At 41.2% G+C, this 10,149-nt stretch overlaps 1 pseudogene; it reads left to right on the top strand.

Annotated features, from left to right (window-relative positions):
• The first annotated feature begins 406 nt into the window (after nucleotides 1–406).
• Nucleotides 407–9,182, top strand: LOC102827221 (annotated as a pseudogene).
• The last annotated feature ends 967 nt before the right edge of the window (nucleotides 9,183–10,149 follow it).

The raw sequence follows: 10,149 nt of genomic DNA, 5'->3' as shown, positions 1-10,149 counted from the left end.
TGAGGATGGGGCCAAACCAGGCGGTGTTTCATTCTGTTGTGCATGGGGTTGCTAAGAGTTGTAACCAACTTAATGGTACCTAATGCGTAGTAGTTATAAGTCAGGCTGCTAACCTCAAGCTCAGCAGTTTGAAACTACCAGTTTGTTCAGCAGGAGATATATGAGGCTTTCTGCTCCCGTAAAGATTTACAACCTCAAAAACCCTATGCAGGGTCACTATGAAACAGAACCAACTCCACATCCCACCACCACCACCACCAATAACAACATAACAACATGTACCAACTATTATGTCTACCACTGGAGATTTAGCAGTAAGTGAACCAAAGACCCTGGTTTTCTTTTGGGCTCACATTAGAGGGAAAAGACAGGTAATAAAAAACAACAAGAACAAAAATCCAGATGGTTATATGTTGTTGTTGTTAGGTGCCATCGAGTCGGCACCGACTCATAGTGACCCTATGCACAGCAGAACGAAGCAATGTCCGATCCTGGGCCAACCTCACTACTGTTGTCCATCGATGCTGCCACCTGGCCAATCCATCTCGTTGGGGGACTTCCTCTTTTTCTCTGACCCTCTGTAATAGTTAGAAAAAAGAGAGAAAGAAGATTGGCTAATATGATTGGGTTCCCCAGAAAACAGAATCCAAGGTCAACACTCATGGCTAATGTTTTATGGGAGAGAGTTAAATTTCAGGGAAGCAAAACTTAAAAAAAAAAAAATGTTGGAAGTGAATCAGGGAAGAATGGAAACAAATACAAAAGCTGAGATGACCAGCTTTGCAACTGGTTTCTCCATTTCCTCCGGATATGTCTACATCTCAAAACAATCCATCCAAGAGAAGAAAGGTGACAACTTATCTTTGGTCTCTTCCTATCTCCTACCTTTCATTGTTAAAGTCCACTCCACAGGGCATTATCACCCATGGACTTTTAAATTGTGTCATATGTCCCCTCTGTGAAGCTGCTGGGGGAGTCAGGGCCTTTGAGAGTCCAGCTAAGTAAGACCTGAGTCCACCAAAGTCAGTGCTTAGGAAGATACACTTGAACCTAACCATCATCCTTACAGAAGATACGACACTCTTTGGTATTAGAGAGTGAGGTGGTGGTGGTGCCTTTACAGAGTATGCTATTGCTAAGGACCCTCCAGATGGGAAGCAAAGCAAACAGCTAGGATCCAGGGAACAGCATAGAGAATCAGCAAGGCCTTTCAAATAAAGCACTATTTGAACAAACCATACAAAGAACTTGGGGGGAAATCATGGCAGGCAGAGACAACAGCAACTATAAAATCTTTGTGTCAAGAACATTCTCAGCTTGCTTATGAAAAGCCAGGAGGCCAGTGTGGCCAGGGTGATGTTAGTTAGGAAGAGAGGAGTAGGAGATGAGATCAATCAGAAAGGTGGAGGGACCAGATCATGTGGTACATTACCACCATAGTAAGTGTGCTAGATTCTATTCTGAGGTAAATGAGAGGTCACGAGAGGGTTTTGAAAAGGACAGTAATATGACTAGAATGATCATTTTAAGGAGCTCTCTGGCTCCTGTATTCAGAAAAGACAGAAGGGAGTACAGATGGCAGCAGAGAGGCCAGGTGATAGAAGATGGTGGCTTGGTGGCAGCAGCAGTGGTAAAGGGAGCTGATTCAGAATATATCCAGTAAATGCACAACACAATTTAATAGTATCTTGAACTGAGAAAGAGGAGTCAGCAATTAAATATTTTAATGTTTTGTTTTGCTTTTTTTAATTTACTGAAACAAGGAGAAGATTACAAGACTGAATCAAACCAGGAACTAAATTTTGTATACCTAAGTTTGCAGTCTTCAATTAGAAAGCAATGGATTTCTTGATTCTGCTACAAATTCTCTTAGCTGTAAGTCTTCCAAGCTTCTAAATGTTCCTTTATATGTTGTTCAGAGTTCTAGCACCATCCCCTGAGCCTGCTTGGTCTGGTATTCTGTATTGTTGCTGATGGAGCTCCTCCATCAGCAAAATCAAGAAATCCTTTGCTTTCTAATTCAAGACACTCAGCTGCTCCCAGACCCACCATCTTGGGAGAGACCAAGTGGGGCAAGGATCAGAACAGCCATGAACGCCTGACAGAACCACAGAGATACAGGTGTGGACATTCATTTTTTAGTATCTGTTCATTGGTCTCTCGCTCTCTGTGCACCTCCATTCTGGTGACTAGAAGGGATGCCTGAGCAAATGGACACCCCACCCCCACCCCTGGAGGGTTCTACTATGCATGCACACAGATCTCCTTGTATTGCATTAGGCAACTCTGCTGCACAAGATTTCTTTAAAGCATTCAAGAGCAAAGATGTCAATTTGAGGACTAAGGCACGCCTGACAGAAGCCTTGGTATTTTCAATAATCTCATATGCATGTAAAAGTTAGACAGTGAATAAGGAAGACCGTATAAGAATTGATGCATTTGAGTTATGGTGTGGGAGAAAAATACTGACAGTACCACGGACTGCCAAAAAAACACACAGATCTGTGTTTGAAAAAGTAGAGCCAGAGCACTCCTTGGAAACCAGGATGGCCAGACTTCTTCTCTTATACTTCAGACATATTATCAGGAGGGACCAGTACGTGGAGAACGATAAGTTTAGTAAAGTGGAGGGTAGGAGAAAAAGAGGAAGATCCCCTATGAGATGGATTGTCACAATGGCAGAAGCGATGGGCTCAAGATTAGCAACAATTGTGAGCTAAGTCAAGGACCAGGCAGTGTTTTGTTCTGTTGTGCACAGGGTCGCTATAAGTCGGAACCAATCCATTGGCACCTAACAACAAGACATATGACTTGACTGGCCCTCATAACATGACTTAATAACATTCGTGGGCCTCTGAGGAACAGTGTAAGAAGTATCCTGCCTTGTACTCTGATTTTAAAGAGAACTGCTTGACTGAAATGTTTACAGAGAGCCAGCAAACTAGGCTGATGCTGACCTTCCTCAGCTTCACAGTCTGCCTGGCATCAGGCAGTCCCTAAACAAAGTCTCATGCAAGACTGCCAGTCTCCTGTATCAGGAAATTTTATATTTTATGGTGGATTTATAAGTGTGGTGTAGTGAATTATCTAATATCACTTCTAGCTACAGTCTGTAACTCCCATCAAACAACGTTCTTTCCCTACTGGGTGTGAATAAGATAAGGTGGGAAAAGATACTAATATGATAACATGATTCAGTTGAGTATGTTAGCAGAGTTACTGTAATTATAAAAACTTGAAACTCTTATCTGGGTATAAAATGAGTCATTTCAGAAGCAGGAGAGGGTATCTCATTAACATCAAGGAAGAAAATCCAGTAATGGAGCATGTCCTTTGAACCCAGAAATCCCTGCACATCGAACCTCCTTGTTCCAGGGACAGAAAGCTGCGACATGATAGGAATGGTAGAGACGCAGCAGCAGAACCAAGAACCAGAGCACAAGAAAGAACAGTGGGTTTCCCAGCCGGTGGAGCAAGTAAAGCTGAGTGACTTTGGGCAGGATGTTTGCTTGCAGACTGTGGGATACAACCAAGCACTTAGCGGAGGTCTTGGGTTTGCTGACCCTTGGAGCTAGAGTGAAGTGCCTTCAGACTGAGGCTTATAGGGGAGTGGTATGTCCTGTGGGCACTTACCAGCAGTCATGAAAGACTTTTGTAACATTGGCCAGTCAAAGAGAGGCCTGCCTGACTGGAGCAACTGTGCCCTGAGCATTTCGGATCCTAATTGTAACCTGTTCATTTCCCTAATAAATCCCATAACTATGAATAAGGTGTCTGAGCTCTGTGTGACCTTAGCAATGAATTAGAAAACCCAGATGAGGAATAGAGGGCTATGGTAGGAATGGCTGATGCCATATATTTTACAATAAATATCCTAAATTTTTCTTACTTTCTCACACACTATAATCTTTCTGCCTTTTGGCAATGAAATTTGAAGGACTTCAGATATACCAAGTTGTCCTTCATTTCGATGAAACTTTCTAAATTCTATCAGTTTGCTCACAGATTGAGAAAAGAAACACAATGATCCTGAAGAAAATATGAACTTAGGTGGAATATTTTGTTTTCCTTTGACAAATTCTCATTTGAGATACTTTGCTCTAACTGCTAGGAAATGAAATAAGTACAGCTGGATTTAAGAAACTTCTAATCCAGATTTTTAAAGAAAGACTGACACAGAGTCTACTCTTGTAAATCCCATACTCCTCTTGTGAAATCTTGACCCTATAATTTACAAAACAAATACTTTGGTGGAGGTTCCGAGTAAACTGTCATCTTAAGAAAACAAGATAATGTCACATCGTATTAAAGTTAAGAGAATGGCTTTGGGATTGTGTACAAGTCCCTTAATTTACTTGTCCACTGTAATGGACATGTTTGGCTTTTCTCTGCACAATATTCTTTCTCTAGGTTTTCCTTTGGAGGACCACCTCTGCCCCACCTTCATTCTTGATAGAGCTTTAAGGTTAGGCATCAGTTGGCTTTGGGGATAGGGTGTCATTTTTTTCTAAGAAGCAAATTGTATTATTTCTTAAGTGTTTCTGCAAGATTAACTAGAGAACAAGTCAGATTGCTGGCTGGTAGTCAGCAACGCTAAGTCCCCATGCCAATTTATTCACTTGTATAATTTATTACATGTTATTCTTTGTTAGCCAAAACCACAAATATTAAATTCATGAGTGCCATGAATCTACTGTATCACATAGTGCTTTGTAAATGTAAAAGATCAAAGTTTTTAGTGTTTTTGTTTTTTATTAATCTGTCAGTTTTTCAGTCAACTTTTTTATGTTGCTTTTTTAATTTTTGTGAATTTGTTTTGTTTTGCCCAAAGTCATGTTGTTTTCCCTTTCTTGGCAACTTTGAGCTTTTACTATTAATTCTCAAATAAATAGTCTAAACTCTCCACTGGCAGAGTAGGATATGTCAAGAGAATAGGCTCTAGTCCATGTGTTGCCTTTGAAATATGAGTTCAACAAGATGACTTCACATTGCGTGAGCATGCCAACCAGACTGAAGGACACAGCCACAACACAGATCATTCTTTCAAGCCAGCTCTTACAAACATTGCTGCTGAATGTATCACCAGGAGCCTGAGGCCAGCTCTTACAGTTAGGGGGACTCTGATGGCACCTAACAACAACAAACCACACTATTGGCTCAAATAGCTAACAACTTTTCCTCTCTACCTCCTCCCTTCCATGAAAACCAGTGGTGACTTTACACAGTGGTACCTGTTTGCAGCAAAGCAGTTGTTTAGCTATTAGGAGACTGGGAATAATAATAATGTACCATAGGAACTAGAAAAATGAAACAGAAAGGGGAAGTAAGGGGAGACCGTTAACTCAAACCATTTCAGAATGACTTAGAGAACTTCAGGCTGCAGATGTAGTGGTCCTGAAACTTAGAGGGAAACTTCAAGGTTTCATACATTCATCTTTGAAGCCAAAAGTTAGTGGGAAGGCTAGCTATGAAAGCACAGGACCATGCCTTTATGAATAGAAAATATAAATAATTGTCCCCAAATCCCCCATGTTAGCAATATTTTCAATGACTTGGCTGGCATAGTATCCTTTTCCTATATGTCTTTAATCCTCAGCCCTCCATTACTCAGATTTATGCCTTGTTAAGAAACTGAGGTCTGATTTGCACCAGTATGCACTGTTATCCCACCTTATGTGGCTATTTGTACACAAGCAAAGCACAACACAAGTAAACGTCTTGCCCATTCCTACTTCATGCAAAGCAATCACCTCCAGAAGGACCAAGTCGATTGAGAGAATAAGCCCTTCTCACATGATTTTGCTGCAGCATCGTCAATGTTCCTCTTTGATGGAAGATAACAGGTCTGTAATAAAAACTGAGAATTTGTGGATGAAGCTGAAAGCATGGACTGCTTTGTTCATATGCTTCACCATTTAAAACATTGCTCCATTTAAAAGGATCTGCCTTTTCTCTCCCAGCCACAACCCTCGAGCTACAATAACAGACTCATGCCAAAATCATGAATACTCTTTTATGCATATTTTCCTTTGAACTCTATTCTCTCCAGAAAGAAAAAACAGCCCTATGTATTGCAGGGTTGACAGTAATCCACGAAACATATAAATTGTTCTCAAAGGGGCCATAAAATGCTCCAAAATGCACATAGAAAAATTCCAAATGCAATATAATGTTTATGGATCACTGCCTTTTGCAGCTATAATTTTTAAAACGTAATATTTCTGACTGGCATGAATTATACATTTTGTGAGATTAACATCACAGTTAATATCTTAAAATGTCTCCCTTTCATACTTTAAAATGTCTCACGATTGCTTTTCCCATATTAGTGCAAGTGCTTAGTGAATAGAATTTTAGGATGTGTCACTTAGGAGGAAGGAAACTTTCATTGACTTAAACAGTACTTTTTTTTTTTCCTTCTCTCCTTTTGTCCTATTTTAACACATTCTCTAACCTCCTCCTCTAAAAATAACTCACCTACAACTAACTCAGCAGATTGTAGTCAAGCTCCTATCAACTTCATTCTTCCTCAAAAGGAATGTATTATTTAGGCTTATAAACTACCACCTGTTCCGCGGGAGAAAGATGAGGCGTTCTGCTCCCGTAAAGATTCACAGCCTTGGAAACCCTGTACAGGAGCACTATGAGTCGGAACCAACTCCACGGCACATAACAACAACAACAATCATATATGGTGTGGCAAACACTGGACTGCTAACTGCAAAGTAGGTGATTCAAACCCACCACTCACTCCTCAGAAACCCTATACAGGGTCGCTATGAGCCAAAACTGACTCAAAGGCACTTAACAACCACATTGCCACCTAATGTTTTTAGAACTTATAATTCTATTTTAATGTCATCAGTTAAGCCATTTCTCTTCTGTTATTAAAAATATATACTTTCCCTAAGTCCCTTTCAAATGTTTTTCTCTTCTAAAAATTAATCAGGAAAACCCAGTCCCCTTTAATTCAGCATTATGTCTTATATTCCTTAACCCTAGAGTCACTCATGTTGAATTATTATGCTCAGACTAATGAGAAAAAAAAAAAAAAAAAAAAACAGCCTTTGCTATGACAGAAAAAATAACTCTACATACAAACTAGGTGAAATTAAGTCAAAAGCTGGCAGGTAAACTGGCATCTTAACAAGCTGGTGAGTGACCATTTAACATTAACTACTGATCTCTCCATATTCAGAGCAAAGAAAAGTGAAGACAATAAAAGACCAAAGGAAACAATTAGTCCAAAAGATTAATGGACTACTCAAACCACAATCTCCACTACCTGAAGAACTAGGTGGTGCCCCGCTTCACCACTCTGATCAGAATCACAATAGAAGGTCCTGGACAGAGCGGGGGGAAATATGTAGAACAAAAGACAAAATAATAAAAATGGTATCATAGAGAGATTGGTAGAATCTCTGACACCTGGGAACTGAACTAACCCACAGGAATCACCTTCCAGCCAAACAATACACAAGTCTATAAACTGAACAATAACACCCATGAGAAAAGTACTCCTCCAAACAATTAGCCATAGAACTCCAGAAGGGCAACGCTGGCCCAAAATCAAAGTTCAAAAGGCAGGAAGGGACAGGAATGATGGGTGAATGGAAATGGGGAACCTAGGAAGACAGTGAAAAGGGTACTGTTACATTGAGGGAGTTGCAATAATGTCACAATATAAATGTGTATAAATTGTTGAATGGAAAACTAATGTGCTCTGTAAACTTTCACCCAAACTACAAAAAAATGTTCTCAAAAATAATTTTTTTAAAAAGAATGCTCTCCCAGATTTAATAAATGTCTTATAAAAACTTCAGGAGCTAGCACTGCTTTGCATTTGGTATTCAAAATAAGCTCCAAAATTATTTCCATGTAAAAAGTTAGGGTTGTATGGTGGGTCAAGCAAAGGCTTCACAGCCATATTGTTTAGTTAAAATCCCATCTATGCCACTTTCTTATTAGCTGTGTGATTTTAACCAGTCTTAGGGATAATAATACCAACAATACTCGTGGAATTTTTTCGTTGCAAATACCTTTTTTAAACAGCATAAAAGATAATTATATACATGTACTTCAGTAAGTGGAATACATAGAAACCAAACTGACTACATATATGGAAAGAGACAGTGGAAAAGCTCCATATCATCAGCCAAAACAAGGTCGGGGCACAGTATGGAACAGACCATCAGTTGCTCATAAGCAAGTTCAGGCTGAAGCTGAAGAAAATTAAAACAAGTCCACAAGAGCCAAAATATGACCTTGAACATACCCCACCTGAATTTAGAGATTGTCTCAGGAATAGATTTGGTTACGACCCCTCCTCTGGGCTGTTGAGCAGAGAGTGGCAGTCATGTGACTGAGGGAGCTAGCTACACCTGAGGGCGGCATAGCCCTGAGCTTCTTCACCCTTTGTCCTCCTGACACTAGAAAACACCCCGTGTAATCTAGGATTTTCCTGTGGGGATGACTCTATCCAGTACCCCTACGGCTGGGACAGCATCACCCACAGGCTCATGGCCAGTGTTACCATTACCACCACTATCATCCTTATTTCATTCAGATGGGGAGGCGTACCTGGTATATATCAACAGCCTGTACTACCGCTCCACCTTCAGCAACTATGTGGCCGCCATGTATAAGGTGTTGGGAATCTTCCTGTTTGAGTCCACAGTGAGTCAGTCTCTGACAGACTTGGCTAAGCACACTATAGGCCGCCTGCGCCCCAACTTCGTGGCTGTCTGCAACAAGGATTGGAGCCAGGTCGACCGCTCTATCCACGTGCAGTTGAAGAAGGTGTGCTGGGGGAACCCGGGCAACATCACAGAAGCCAGTTTGTCTTTCTACTCTGGACACTCTTCGTTTGGCAGGTACTGTATGTTGTCCTTGGCCCGGCTCTGCTGGAAGTGGGCACGGCTGCTGAGGCCCACAATACACTTCTTCCTGGTGGCCTTTGCCCTCTACTTTGGCTCCACCCACATCCCCGACCACAAACACCTCTGGAGCAATGTACTCGTCGGGCTCTTGCAGAGGGCGCTAGTGGCTGGCCTCATGGTCCATTACATCTCTGACTTCTTCAAGGCCAGCCCCCCACCAAGCTAGAGCGGAAGCCTAGATCTTCTCTGACGCTGGGCGAGGCTGACCGCAACCACTGTGGGTACTCAGTGCCCGCCTCCTGAGTCTGCTGCCCAGGCAGGACTGTCCCCTGGGCTAGCTGTGATGGGGGACAGGCAGAACCCTCCCCAGGACCCAGGACTGAAGAAGCAGTGATGTGACCCCTAACGATCCGCGTTGTGCAGAGGACTGCGACTCAAGGGGTGTGTTTGGAGGGATACTTCCCTCATATTTCTCTGAGGAACCCCTTTTCTTTCTTAGGAAGTAGGGGAGGGGAGGGGACCCAGCGATCAGAATGGATGCTGTTTTTGTAAATGGGAATGTACATGTGGCTTTTTAGTAAAACAGAATGTTTGCTCAGCAAAAAAGGAAAAAGAAAGAATAGATTTGGTGCATTAGACACGAATCATGGAAAACCAAAGGAGTTGCGGGATGGCATCAAGAACATCACATAGGAAGAAAGTAAAAGGTCATTAAGAAAGCAAGAAATAACAAAATGAATGTCAGAAGAGACTCTGAAACTTGCTCTCCAGATGGAGATGCTAAAACAAATGGAAGAAATGAGGAGATAAAAGAGCTGACTAGAAAATTTCAAAGGGAAGCCTGAGATGACAAAGGCAAATATTATAATGAAAAGTGCAAAGATTCTAAAGTTAGAAAACCAAAAGGGAAGAACATACTCAGCATTTCTCAATCTGACAGAACTGAGAAAAAGTCAAGCCTGAGTTGCATTACTGAAGGATTCTTTGGGGAAAATATTGAATGATGCAGAAAGCTCCAAAACAAGATGGAAGGAATACATAGTCACTATACCAAAAAGAAATGGTCAATGTTCATCCATTTCAAAAGGTAGCATAAGATCAAGATTCAATGGTACTGAAGAAGTCTAAGGTGAGCTAAATGCATTGGCAAAGAACTAGGCTCTGGGAATTGATGGAATACTAATTGAACTGACTAGACAGCACTTAATAACAACAAATATAAATGATCTGCATATGTATATGGTATCATCTGCATATTATGGATTGCTAA

This window comes from Chrysochloris asiatica, unplaced genomic scaffold, assembly GCF_000296735.1.
Source record: "Chrysochloris asiatica unplaced genomic scaffold, ChrAsi1.0 scaffold00024, whole genome shotgun sequence".
NCBI classification, from domain to species: Eukaryota; Metazoa; Chordata; class Mammalia; order Afrosoricida; family Chrysochloridae; genus Chrysochloris; species Chrysochloris asiatica.
Note: the sequence above shows the minus strand (reverse complement) of the source record. Positions and strands in the feature narration are given on the sequence as shown.